The following is a 12558-nucleotide window of genomic DNA, read 5'->3' on the forward strand; positions in this document are numbered from 1 at the left end:
AACAAAACTCAACATCGTAAGAACCATCAGCTCACATTGCCCAGAGACAAGTGGAAAGGGAAGGGCTTATCTAATCCAATAATTTTTTTAAGCCCAATTCTGCATCTTTAACAGAAGGAGGGTGTAAAAATTTTTAACAAAGCATAATCTAAGTTTAAAGTTACAGAAAAGTGTTAAATTTCTAGGTAACTTATCGCCACTTGGTAATGAGACACATTGGGCATGGAGTGGATAAAGGGGTGCCCTAGGAATAAACACAGGGCAAGAGGGGCTGTTTCCAAAGTAGGCTCATTTCCAGTTGTTAGAACCATGCTCATTAGGTAAAGGAATCACTCAAGAAACTTAAAGCTTTGTGGAGTTTTTTTTCTCCCCTCCTTTCTTCTTTAAACTGAGGGGCTGCATTAGACGGTACTTGTGGAGTCACTCACACACAATGTTACTCAAACCCACACGACATTCACAGACGCATGGCATTAAAATTTATACTGTAGGGCAATATTCTTAGCCAGTGTAGAGAAAACAAGTGCATTTTAACTTTTTTCTTTTTGTGTGTGTTTATAATCCCAAACTCCAGTGTGATCTGTCATTCCCTACCTACCTAATTCCTCGAGTAAGGTATTTTTTGTTTGTTTTGCTTTTTTTTTTTTTTTTTTTTTTTTTTTTTTTTTTTTTTGAGGAGGGGGAAAGAGTAGGGAATAGGGCAGCAGGTAAGTCAGGAGAGAGGCAACAGTGAGAAAGGGATCTTGGTTATGCTGAATGGTCACTGTGCTTATCTAGATTTGGAGAGGGGAATCTGGAGTCAGGATGTCAATACAGAAACAGATTTTAGTGCAAGGAAAAAGTTTTGAAGGAAATTAAAAGTGCTAGTCCAGTGTAAACATGAATGATAAAACAGAAAAATGGCCTTATTACAGTTTTGGAGAAGCAGCAATAAGACATCAACAACCTGGGGTAGTGGCTCACACATGAGCCCTGAAAAGGAGGTGAAGTTCATTCTGCAGTACTTGTTGTGTGGGTTCTGGCTCTGGGCTCCACACGCTTGGGGCAGCTGAGCCCACTCGCCTCACCACAAGGGGATGGGTGAGATGGATGAGAAGGGGCGTCTCCAGCTCTAGGCAGTGGGAGGAGGAGGAGGCTGTTCCGGGTGCCAGAATCACCCAGCACAGCACTCTGTGGTGTGCGGACACCCCCTCCCCAGCCGGCTGCAGCTAGCTCCACACCATCATCCTGAATAGACATTTCTCAAAAGAAGACATATAAATAACTGAGGGGTTTTTATTTTCTAATGCCCAACATACTCACCATCTAGAAAAGGCAAATTAAAACCAAAATACCACCTCACACTTGTTAGAATTGGTATTATCAAGAAGATGAAAGGTCACAACTGTTGGAGAGAGTATGAGGAAATGAGAACCCTTGTGTACTGTTGGTGGCAACACAAACTAGTGCAGCCTTATGCAAAACAGTACAGAGGTTCCTTAAAAAGCTAAAAATAGAGCTATCATATGATCCAGCAATCCCTACTGCATATATGTTTAAAGGAAATGAAATCAGTACAGGCACACCTTGTTTTATTGCTCTTCACTTTATCGTACTTTACAGGTATGATAAAGGTTCTATTTACAGATCGAAGGTTTGTGTCAACCCTGCATGAAGCAAGTCTACTGGCACCATTTTTCCAACAAATGTGCTCCTTTCGTGTCTGAGTTACATTTTGGTCATTCCCATGATATTCGGACTTTTTCTTTGTTATTTTGTCTGTTAAGGTGATCTGTGATCAGTGATTTTTAATGGTACTATTTTAGCTGTTCTGGAGCACCACAAACTGCACCCGTATAACACAGCAAACTTAATTGATAACTGTTGTGTGTGTTCTGACTGCCTCACCGACTGACCATTTCCAGACTCTCTCCCTCTCCTCCAGCCTCCTTGTTCCCTGAGACACAACATTTAAATTACACCAATTATTAAACATACAATGATCTATAAATATTCAAGTGAATGGAAGAGTCACAAGTCTTTTATTTTAAACAAACAGCTAAAAATGATTAAGCATATTGAGGAAGGCAGGTCCAAAACACAGTCCAAAAGCTAGGTCTTTTGCACCAAACAGTTAGCCAAGTTGTGAATGCAAGGAAAAATCTTTGAAGGAGATTAAAAGTGCTAATCCAGTGAGCACATAAATGGTAAGAAAGCAAAATAGCCTTATTGCTGTTTTGGAGGAAGTTTCAGTGCTCTGGATAGACAATTAAACTAGCCACAACATTCATAAACCAAAGTTTAATCCCAAGCAAGACTCTAACTGTTTTAAGTTATTTGAAGGCTAAGAGAGGTGAGGAAGCAGCAGAGAAAAAGTTGGAAGCACCAGGTTTAAGGAAAGAAGCCACTTCCCCCCTTCCTTCCTTCCTTCCTTCCTTCCTTCCTTCCTTCCTTCCTTCCTTCCCTCCCTCCCTCCCTCCCTCCCTCCTTCTCTCTCTCTCTTTCTTTCTTTCTTTCTTTCTTTCTTTCTTTCACCTTTTGTTGCTCAGGCTGCAATGCAGTGGTGCAGTGATCAGGGCTCACTGCAAACTCTGCCTCCTGGGCTCAAGTGTTTCTCTTCCCTCTGCCTCCAAAGTAGCTGGGATTACAGGTGCCAACTATCAGAACTAGTTGACTTTTTTTGTATTTTTAGTAGAGATGGGGTTTCACCACATTGGTCAGGCTTGTCTCAGGCTCCTGACCTCAGGGGATCCACCAACCTCAGCCTCCCAGAGCTGGGATTATAGGCATGAGCCACCGCGCCTGGCCCATTTTCATAACGTAAAAGTGCAAAAGAAAGCAGCAAGTGCTGATGTAGAAACTGTAGCAGGTTATCCAGAAGATCTAGCTAAGATAATTGATGAAGGTGGTTACACCAAACAACAAATTTTCCAGGTAAATGACACAGGTTTCCATTGGAAGAAGATGCCATCAAGGACTTTCACAGCTAGAAAGGGGAAGTCAATGCCCAACTTCAAAGTTGCAAAGGAAACGTTGACTTTCTCATTAGGAGTTTATGCAGCTGGTCAGTTTAAGCTGAAGCCAATATTCTCTTACTATTGCAAAAATCCTGGGGCCCTTAAGGATTCTGCTAAATATGCTTTGCCTATGCTCTATAAATGGAAGAACAAAGACTAGATTACAGCATCATCTATTTACAGCATGGTTTACTGAATATTTTAAGCCTACAATTGAGACCTACTACTCAGGAAAAAAATATTCTTATAAAAATATTACTGCTCATTGACAATGCACCTATTCATTCAAGAGATCTGATGGAGATGTTAAAGGATATATATTTTTTTCATGCTTGCTAACATACATTCATTTTGAAGCTCATAGGTCAAGGAGTAATTTCAACATTCCAAGTCTTATTTAAGAAATATATTCTGTAGGGCAACAGCTGCAATACATTGTGATTTCTCTGATGGATTAGGGTAAAGTAAATTGGAAATTTCTTGGAAGGATTTTCCATTCCATATGACATTAAAAACATTCATGATTCATGGGAAGAGATCAAGCTATCAACATACACAGGAATTTGGAAGAAGGTGATTCCAATCCTTGCAGATAACTTTGAAGCATTCAAGATTTAAATGGAGGAAGTAACTGCAGATGTGGTGGAAATAACAAGAGAACTAAAATTAGAGGTAGAGCCTGAAGATCTGACTGAATTGCTGCAATCTCATGATAAAACCTGAATGGATAAGAAATTATTTCTTATGGATGAGCAAAGAAAGTGGCCTCTTAAGATAGAAACTACTCCTGATGATGATTCTGTGAACATTGCTGAAATGATACCAAAGGGTTTCTAACATTACATCAACCTAGTTGATAAAGCAGTAGCAGGGGTTGAAAGGATTGATTCCAATTTTGAATGAAATTTTACGTAGGTAAAATGCTACCAAACAGCATTACATACTACAGACAAATCTTTTGTGAAATGAAGTCAATCAATGCAGCAAACTTATTTGTTGTCTTATTTTAAGAACTTGCCTTAGCTACCTTAACCTTCAGCAAGTCCCACCCTGGTCAGCAGCCATCAACATTGAAATAAGACCTTGCACCAGCCAAAAGATTATGATTCTTTGAAAGCTCAGATTATCCTAAGCATTATTTAACAATAAAGTATTCATAATTAAGATAGGTACTTTTTAAAGACATAATGCAATTTGACACCTAAGAGACTATAGTGTGAACATAACTTTTATATGCACTGGGAAACCATAAACTTTGTGTGACTTGCTTTAATGAAATATTCATTTTATTGCAGTGGTCTGGAACTGAACCCTCCATATCTCTGAGATAGGCCTGTATGTTAAACAGGTATCTGCACTTCTATGTACATTGTAGAATTATTCACAATAGCCAAGACATAGAATCAACCTAATTGTCTATCGACAGATTTATAAACATTAAAAATGTGGTATACACGCACCATAGAATACTATTCGGCTTTTTTTTTTTTTTTTGAGACGGAATCTCGCTCTGTCGCCCAGGCTGAAGTGCAGTGGCTGGATCTCAGCTCGTTGCAAGCTCCGCCTCCCGGGTTTAGACCATTCTCCTGCCTCAGCCTCCCGAGTAGCTAGGACTACAGGCGCCTGCCACCTCGCCCGGATAGTTTTTTGTATTTTTTAGTAGAGACGGGGTTTCACCATGTTAGCCAGGATGGTCTCAATCTCCTGACCTTGTGATCCGCCCGCCTCGGCCTCCCAAAGTCCTGGGATTACAGGCTTGAGCCACCGTGCCTGTCCTATTCAGCTGTTAAAAAGAAGGAAATTCGGTCATTTGAAAGCACATAGATGAATTTGTGTATCTTAAGTAAGATAAACCAGGCATAGAAAGATGAATACCACTTTATGTAACTTACATGTGAAATCTGAAAAAGTTAAATTCACTGAAGCAGAGAGTATAATGCTGGTTACCAGATATTTGAGGAGGTGGTAGGGATTGGAGAGATGGTCACAGGATATAAAATTCCAGTTAAATAGTTGGAGCAGTCCAATAAATGTATTGTGCAGCATGGTGACTATATTTAAAAATGCTCTTTTCTGAAAATTGTTACGAGAATGCATCTTAAGTTGTCTCACCCAAACATTAAAAGTATATAAGATAGTGCATATATTAATTAGCTCTACTGTGCCATTTTACAATGTATATATATTTTAAAACATCATGTTGTACTCAATAAATATATACAATTTCATTTGGAAATAGTTAATGATTAAAAAACATATTCACTAAGAAAAAGAGAAGGAAACAGCTTTGTTTCACAGTCCCAATTTTGAAAACCAAAAATTAAATATTCATTTCTTTTTCTCCTGGCCGTCTTTTTTTTAAAAGGTGTCAGAGCCCACCCAAACATATGATACTGCCAGTTAATACTACAATCATCCCACAGTATCGTGGAGGAATTGGTTCCGGGATCCCCAATGATACTAAAATCCACTCATACTCAAGTCCTGCAGTTGGCTCTCTGGAACCTGCAGATAGGAAAAGTCAGCCTTCTGTGTACACAGGTTTTGAATCCTGCAAATACTGCATTTTCAATCTGCATTTGGTTGCAGATGTGGAACCTACAGATATGGAGTATTGACTGTATTTATTGAAAAAAATCCAACCATAAGTGAACCAATGCAGTTCACACCTGTGTTGTTCAGGAATCAATTGTGTTTTTCAGGATATTTAATAATTATATATATTCATATAATCCCAAATCCTTCAAACAATCTTGGGGTCAGTATAATTGTCTATACTTTAGAGATAAAGGAACTGTTAGTTAGATGAATTCATCCAAAGTCACACAGGTGTTTAAATGGCAGTTGTAAAACTATATTTGAATAAATGACTAAATGATTCTTGATTACATGTGCAAATCAAAGGAACATCAAGTAAATGACTATCAAATGTATTGCTATCATAGAGAGATACTTTACTCATTAGCATTGTAGGTTACAAGCGGTTCTCTGGCTGCCTTAGGCAAAAAGGAATTCATTATTGAGGAAAGATCTTAGCACTCAGCTTGGGAACAGAGCGCACCTGTTAAGGATTATATTGTGTTCCCTCAAAACTCACGGGTTGAAAACTTAACCCCCAATGTGACTGTGTTTGGAGACAGAGCCTTTAGGGAAGTAGTTAACGATTAAAGAAGCCTCTAGATCAACAAGGAAACTGGCAGATAATATGGTCTCAAATAGCAAATGACAATTCGAAGAGAAATATTTGTCTATACATCTCACTTGAGAGCTCTTGTCAAAGGTTCTGGGGCCTTAATCCTGGGTGAGTTATTTTCATGTTGTGTAATTTTGAGCAAGCTATTTTCCCTATCTCTGTTTCTATTTCCTGCTCTATAAAATGTGGTTAATAGTAATGATTACCTCATAGAGTTGTTGTGAGGACCAAATGAAACAATATACTAAGAAGTTAGAATGTACCTGGCATACTGTTAATTTCTCAATAAATGTAGGTCATTATTATTCAAAACCTGTAGTCAGGCAACTTGAAGACATCATTGAATTTCTCTTAGTTACATTCTCAGTGTCCTTTAATTGAATGCCCATAGCAGCTTTAAAAGACTTCCCTGGTAAATAGCAAATTCTTCTTCCTGAAGCATGAGGGAAAAGTGGAGATGGGGTTGAGCATCTAATAGGCCCTGGTGCAGATTTTGTTATTGAGAAACATATGATCTCATGGGAAGAGAGTTAAGGGAACTGAGTTTAGAAGGAGTGAGCCTATGAAAGTTCTGTCAAAAGTAAGCACATTCATAAATATAGAGAGTCATTTGGTTTTATAGTAATGAAAATATTATAATACAGACTTCAAGCAAAATAGCTACTGATTTACATATTATTTCCATTCAAAGAATTAAGATTACTGATGCTTCTAGTGGATCAATCCTGATACTTAGATATCAACCTTCTCACTCTTTCTCAATCAATGACCAAATTGTGTAAACTCTACTTTTGAATTATCTCAAATCTATGGATCTCTTCTCATCTCAATAGGTTATTATGCTAGCTCAGGTGTCCATCACCTCTTGTGTGTATCCCACTAATAGACATCCTCCTCCTGACCATGTTTTTCCATCCTAACTTTCCAGTGGCTTGCCATTTCCCCTGTGATGATTTAGAAACTTTTTAACATAACTTACAAACCTTTTCCCACCTGTCACCCACTTATTTCTGTAGTTCTACAGAAGTGAGGAAGATACATCCAGGAACCATACAATAGTAATTGTGTCCCCCACATGTCTGGAGTTTCTGGCAGTGTCCAAATGTTATGTAATACAGTTCTCTGGAAGAAGGCCAACTCTATTGCCTATATTTTTTGGTTCTTTAAAAATTATTTTTAACAATTTTTGTGGGTACAGAGTAGGTGCATATATTGATGCAAAAATCCTCAACAAAATACTAGCAAATCAAATTCATGAATACATTAGAAAAATTATTCATCATGACCAAGTGCAATGTATCCCTGTGATGCAAGGATAGTTCAAAATATGCAAAACAATCAATGCGATACACCATATCAAAAGAATGAAAGATAAAAACATATAATCATCTCAATGGATGTGGAAAAAGCATTTGACAAGATTCAACAGTCCTTCATATTAAAACCTCTGAGCAAACTAGGAAAAGAAGAAACATACCTCAACAGAATAAAAGATATATATGACAGACCCACAGCTAGTATCACACTGAATGGAGAAAAGCTGAAAGCCTTTTTACCAAGATCTGGAACACACCAGGGATGCCCACTTTTACCAGTGTTTGCTAATATTTTTATGAGGATTTTTGCATCAATATTCATCAGAGATATTGGACTGTAGTTCTCTGCGTTTTGATGTGTCACTGGTTTTGGTATCAGGATAATTCTTGCCTCATAGAATGAGTTTGGAAGTATTCCCTTTTCTTTTGTTTTTTCTTTTTTTTTTTTCTTTTTACTTTTTCCCATTTTTCTGTTGGAATTCTTTATCTTTTTAAATATACTTTAAGTTCTGCAATACATGTGCAGAACGTGCAGGTTTGTTACATAGGTATAAATGAGCCACAGTGGTTTGCTACACCCATCAACCTGTCATCTACATTAGGTATTTCTCCTAATATTATCTCTCCCCTAGCCCTTCACCCGCCGACATGCCCCAGTCTATGATGTTCCCCTTGCTGTGTCCATTTGTTCTCATTGTTCAACTCCCACTTATGAGTGAGAACATGCGGTGTTTGGTTTTCTGTTCCTGTGTTAGTTTGCTGCCTTCTCCTCTATTTTTCAGAACAGTTTGAGTAGGATTGATATTCTTCTTTAAATGTTTGGTAGAATTCAGCCATGAAGCTATCAGATCCTAGGCTTTTCCTTATTGAGAGACTTTAGTATAGCTTCAATCTCATTACTTGCTCTTGGTCGGTTCAGGTTTTGGATCTCTTCCTGGTTTAATCATAGTAGGTTATATATGTCTAGGAATTTGTCCATTTCTTTTAGATTTTCCAATTTATTGGTATATAGGCTGGGCACAGTGGCTCATGCCCGTAATCCTAGCACTTTGGGAGGCCAAGGCAGGTGGATTGACTGACCTCAGGAGTTCAAGACCAGCCTGGGCAACACTGTGAAACCCCATCTTTACTAAAATACGAAAAGAAAAAAAATTTAGCCAGATGTGGCAGCGTGTGCCTGTAGTCCCAGCTACTCAGGAGGCTGAGGCAGAAGAATTCCCATAACCCGAGAGGCGGAGGTTGCAGTGAGCCAAGATCATGTCACTTCACTCCAGCTTGGGTGATGGAGTGAGACTTTGTCTCTAAAGAAAAATAAAATTCCAATTTATTGGTATATGATTGCTCATGGTAGCCGCTAATAATCCTTTGTATTTCTGCAGTATCAGTTATAATGTCTCCTGCTTTATTTCTAAATATATTTTTTGGGGTCTTCTCTCTTTTTCTTAGTCTGGTTCAAAGCTTGTCAATTTTGTTTAATGTTTCAAAAGACCCTGCTTTTATTTCCTTAATCTTTCATATTTTTTTTCCATTTCGATTTCATTTATTTCTGCTATGATGTTTATTATGCCTTTTGCTCTATAAATTTTGGGTTTGGTTTGGTCTTCCTTTTCTAATTCTTTAAGATGCACTGTTAGATTGTTTATTTGAAGTTTTTCTTCTTTCTTGATGTAGGCATTTATAACTATAAACTTTCCTCTTAGTACTATTTTGCTGTGTCTCATAGGTTTTCGTGTGTTTTATTTCTATTTTCATTTCTTTCAAGAAATTTTTCAATTTACTTCTTAATTCCTGCATTAACCCACTGGTCATTCAGGAGCATATTGTTTAAATTTTATGTATTTATATAGTATATAGTTTACAAAATTCCTTGTTATTAATTTCTTTTATTTGTTGATTGATTTATTTTTTTGTGATGGAGTCCTGTTCTGTCACTCAGGCTAGAGTGCAGTGGTGTGGTCTCGGCTTACTGCAACCTCCACCTCCCGGATTCAAGCGATGCTCATGCCTCAGCTTCTCAAGTAGCTGGGATTACAGGTGCGTGATACCATGCATGGCTAATTTTTTTTGTAGTTTTAGTAGAGACAGGGTCTCACCATGTTTCCAAGGCTGCTCTCTAACTCCTGACCTCAACTGATCTGCCCAAATCAGCCTCCCAAAGTGCTGGGATTACAGGTGTGAGCGACGGTGCCCGACCCTGATTAATTTCTAGTTTCAATCCATTGTGATCAGAGAAGATTCTCAATATTATTTCAATATTTTGAATACTTTGACTTGTTTTGTGACCTAACATATGATCTATCATTGAGAATGATAAATGTTCTGAGGATATGAATGTGTATTTTGAAGCTCTTGGATAAAATGTTCTGTAGATATCTATTAGATTTATTTGGTCTATAGTGCAGATTAAGTCTGATGTTTCTTTGTTGATTTATGTCTGAAAGATCTGTCCAGTGCTGAAAGTGGGGTCTTGAAATCTCCAGCTTTTATTGTATTTGGGTCTATCTCTCTTTTTAGCTTTAACAGTATTTCCTTTATATATCTGGGTGCTCCAGTTGGAGGTGCATATACATTTAAAATTGTTATATTCTCTTTGTTATATTCCTAGGAAACATTAGCTAATTATTTTTGCCTGTCTGTACTTTCCATGATTTTAAGTGTCCACATTGTTTGTTACTCATCTTGTTGTCTTAAGAAATATTTAGCGTTGTTAATTCATACCCTATCATTTTGCTTTACAGAAGCACTTATGTGTATGAGCTCCCCAAATATCTTCTAAACAACCTAAGATAAGGGCTTATAACTCTCATTCTTCAAGAACTTATCTCCAAAAACCTCAATTGGCACGACGGTTAGACTCTCTCTCCAGTGAGGAATTGTAAAAAAGTAGATATACCTTTGAAACTTCAGGTCTAGTACTTTGGTCATCCTCTGTAGCACTAAATGACTTGTTCTCTTCAGTCTTCACGGAATTCATGATGAGCTCAAAGACAATATAACTAACTTCTACTACTGGACAAGATGGAGAACCAAGGATTGAATTTATTCTGCCGCCTGAAATGTCTAGAAACCAAAAAGACAAGATCGATGAAATAACCACTTTCAAACACTGGACATCAGGCTGTGTGGGACCTCATCTCTGATATCTGAGAAGAAAATCATATGAGGTAACCCCTATGGCTATCTAGCTTTCTATATGGCGTTTCCAAGGCATATCTCAGGGAGGGGAAACAGGCAGAATCTAGTAGCTTCCCTGAGTTGAGAAGACAAGGTGGGAGTTTTGGGAGGCCAGATGACTGGAGCTTATATGGCAGAGTATGAGGAAGAAGAGAACAACAGGAGCACACAGTATCAGAGATCTGCAGTGGGTATCCTTTGAGATGTCAGCTTGGTGAATGCATGAGTGTAACGAAACTGTTGAAAAGGAACAGGAAAATAAACATCGAAAAGGAGCAGATGTAACAATTTCTGAGGCTCATACAGGATGGAAAATAGTTTCAGTTCTCAAAAATCTGACTAGAAAACTTCATAATTCGTGAAGTATCAGGGAGAGTACTCAGAAAGTATTGCTTCCATAGTGGGACAAAATTAGGCCTTGTTCTGGTCCCACCTAACAAATAAATACAAGCATTGAAAGTATAAAATGGTTTCCATGTAAAATAACAACGTATTAGAACAAAGTTCAAGAATATTTATAGGAATGTAAAAATTTTTGGCACCTAACATTGTGAAATTAACAAAGCTTGACATCTAGTAAAAAAAATCAGGAAGTATTTAAAACGTGGAAAAAATATGCCCACAATGACTAGAAACATCAGTGAATGGAGACAGATCGAGAAGTGAGAGAGATGATAGAACTAGCAGTCAGGAACATTAAAAGTCTTTACCTTGAATTTTTGGCCAAAATGGAGTAACAGGGACTGGATTTTCCCCTAGCCTGAAAACAAAACAAAACAATAAATAGCAGAATACATGAAATACTGGTTTGCAAGGAACTGGACATCATGCAGTTAAGGACAGTGACAACTGAGATGTGTCCTACAATCCACTCTAGCAGAATACCTTGAGGGATTCCAAGCCAGTGTCGCAAGGAAAGGCAGAAAGGCAAAGCCAGTTTGAATTCCAGATTTGAGGAGACAAAGCTGAGAGACCAAGGTGACAAGAGATCACAGGCTACAAACCTGGTGGGAGACCTGGAGAGAGAGAGAGAGAGAGAGAGAACTCAGGATATATGAAGAGGGTTCCCCTAAAGTATTCAGCTGTGTACTGATCAGAACAGTGGCTGAGAAAACTTCCCAAAGCCAGGAAACAACCACCCTAAAACTATTACAGTGTAACTTTCCTCTAACCCTCTCCCTGTATCCCTGTTAGGGATCCCCGTTTTCTCATTTCTAGATTAAGGAGTTTGGCTCAGATCAAACTCTTATTGTTCCTGTGAATTGGTTCCTCTGAGCTTTGTAAAAAGGATTCCAGATCCCACCCCCACAGACTCTGAGTCAGTGTGTCCGGGTGTGACTATGGAATCTGCACTTTTATCTGCCTCACTCCACAACCCCCGCCTCAAATGCGCACCACGCTGTTTAAACAGCTGCCTATGTCACCGCAGCATGACCTCAATGCTTTCCTAAAGCTCCAGAACCTGTGAAGGTAACTTGTGCTTGCAGCTGTGCTTGCTTACAGAAGCAGAGGCTGGATGTCAGTAACCACCGGGCTACAAGATGGGAAAGAGCTCAGCAGCCTACCCTAACCTGAATCCTTGCTAATTACCATACCTAAATCTCTGCCCCGGGGGGGAAATGGGCCTTGTTAGGCACATGTAGTGCTGTGGTGCAACAGACAGTATGAGACTGTGACACTCAACTCCTGGAAAGCCCCATCTCTTTCCAGGAATCCTTGTCCTCAGTCTCCACCTAGGAACCCTTTTTAAAAGACCTTAAAAAGCATCCCCTTACTACACCCCAGGCACTGTGAGCAGGATCTCCCCTACTCCGTTCCTCGATCAGTGAATAAAGTTTCTGCTCTGCTTAACAGAAGCTGGTCTCGTTCTATGGGTGCC

At 38.7% G+C, this 12558-nt stretch overlaps 2 protein-coding genes across 6 annotated transcripts in view; both read right to left on the reverse strand.

The window, feature by feature from the left end:
* LOC101007728 (olfactory receptor 10Q1) overlaps positions 1–12558 on the reverse strand; it is a 238786-nt gene that overhangs the window by 76719 nt on the left and 149509 nt on the right. The gene's annotated exons all lie outside the window — the stretch shown is intronic.
* LOC101007032 (olfactory receptor 10Q1-like) overlaps positions 1–12558 on the reverse strand; it is a 32894-nt gene that overhangs the window by 19426 nt on the left and 910 nt on the right.

Source organism: Papio anubis, chromosome 12 (genome assembly GCF_008728515.1).
Source record: "Papio anubis isolate 15944 chromosome 12, Panubis1.0, whole genome shotgun sequence".
NCBI classification, from domain to species: Eukaryota; Metazoa; Chordata; class Mammalia; order Primates; family Cercopithecidae; genus Papio; species Papio anubis.